Here is a 1,914-nt window from a genome sequence, read left to right on the forward strand (position 1 = left end):
TTGGCCTATTTCTCGAGACCCTGGTATCCGATTCTTAAAATTTCAAAACACAAACCATCTACTGAATAGTCCAAACAAAGCCTAAAAATTTGGTTTGGATAGGTGAGCCCGTTCTTGAGTTATAAAGTCTCAACGAAAAATGGCATTCATTTTTATATATATATGTAGATATACAAAATGTATTCAGCAAAGTGTGATTGAATTTCACAATGCTCTCATAAGAAACATATTATAAGCATATACATGTGTATGTATGTGCACAAGATTAATTAAAAGTAGAAGCCGAAAAAAATAGAAGGCTTTGTGAAAATTATAAACGGGAACTTAAAATAAAACTTTAATTTTAATTATAGGACTATGAATAAGTTCGTGCGGTTTTTTTTCGAAATTTGAAACTTTATTGACGTAAAATGGTTACAAATTTAATATTCAAAATATTGTCCATCGCTTACTACTACTTTTTCCCATCTTTCTGGCAATTCACGGATTCCCTTTGTGAAAAATTCGGTCGGTTTTGCCGCAATCCACGAATCGATCCATTTTTTGACTTCATCGTAATTACGGAAGTGCTGGTCAGCCAGGCCATGTTGCATCGATCGGAAGAGATAGTAATCGGATGGCGCAAGGTCTGGACTATACGGCGGGTGGGGTAGGACATCCCATTTGAGCGTTTCTAAGTATGTTTTGACCACTTGTGCAACATGTGGCCGAGCATTGTCATGTTGCAAAATAACTTTGTCGTGTCTATCGGCGTATTGCGGCCGTTTTTCTCGCAGTGCTCGGCTCAAACGCATCAATTGTCGTCGGTAGACATCCCCCGTAATCGTTTCATTCGGTTTCAGTAGCTCATAATACACAACACCCAGCTGGTCCCACCAGATACACAGCATAACCTTCAGGCCATGAATATTCTGCGCCGACGTCGATGTTGAAGCATGGCCAGGGTATCCATACGTTGCCCGACGTTTTGGATTGTCGTAATGGACCCACTTTTCATCGCCAGTCACAATTCGATGCAAAAAACCCTTTCTTTTGTGCCGTTGAAGCAGTTGTTCGCATGCCATAAAACGGCGTTCAACGTCTCTTGGCTTCAATTCATACGGCACCCAATGGCCTACCTTTCGGATCATTCCCATGGCTTTTAAACGTTTGGAAATGGTTGATTGATCAACTCCCAAAGTTTTTGCAACCTCTTCTTGCGTTTGAGCCGGATCTTGATCGAGCAATTCCTCCAATTCGGTATCCATGAACTTTGGCGGCGCACCCTCGCGTTCTTCGTCTTCCAAGCCAAAATCACCACTTTTAAAGCGTGCAAACCACTTCTGGCACGTTCGCTCAGATAGAGCATGCTCACCATAAACTTCCACCAAGATACGATGACTTTCGGCTGCTTTTTTCTTCATATTAAAATAATGAAGAAGAATTCCCCGCAAAAACACATTATTTGGCACGAAATTCGACATTTTCAAGTGTGGTAAAAATATTGTTGTTTACGCTTCAAATAAAAAACTTATACTGACGTTTGTGCCTTACGACAGTAGCTCTCCAATGAATGTTTGGAAATGTGGATCGATGGAATAATAATCAAGTTACGCCATCTGTTGTAAAACCGCACGAACTTATAAATAGACCTATTATTTCATTTCAATTGAATTTATTTTGGAACAAATAATGATAATAATAATGAGCGGCTACCGTAGCGTGGTGCGTGACTACGATTCGAAATTCAGAAGAAACGTAGGTTCATATCTCGGCGAAAGACCAAAATGAAGAAGAAGTGTTTACTAATAGCGGTCACACCTCGGCAGGCAATGGCAAATCTCAGAGTGCATCTCTGCCATGAAAAAGCTCCTCATAAAAAATAATTGCCGTTCGGAGTTGGCTTGAAACTGTAGGTACTTCCAGTTGTGGAAC

Source organism: Anastrepha ludens, chromosome X, assembly GCF_028408465.1.
Source record: "Anastrepha ludens isolate Willacy chromosome X, idAnaLude1.1, whole genome shotgun sequence".
Taxonomy (NCBI): domain Eukaryota; kingdom Metazoa; phylum Arthropoda; class Insecta; order Diptera; family Tephritidae; genus Anastrepha; species Anastrepha ludens.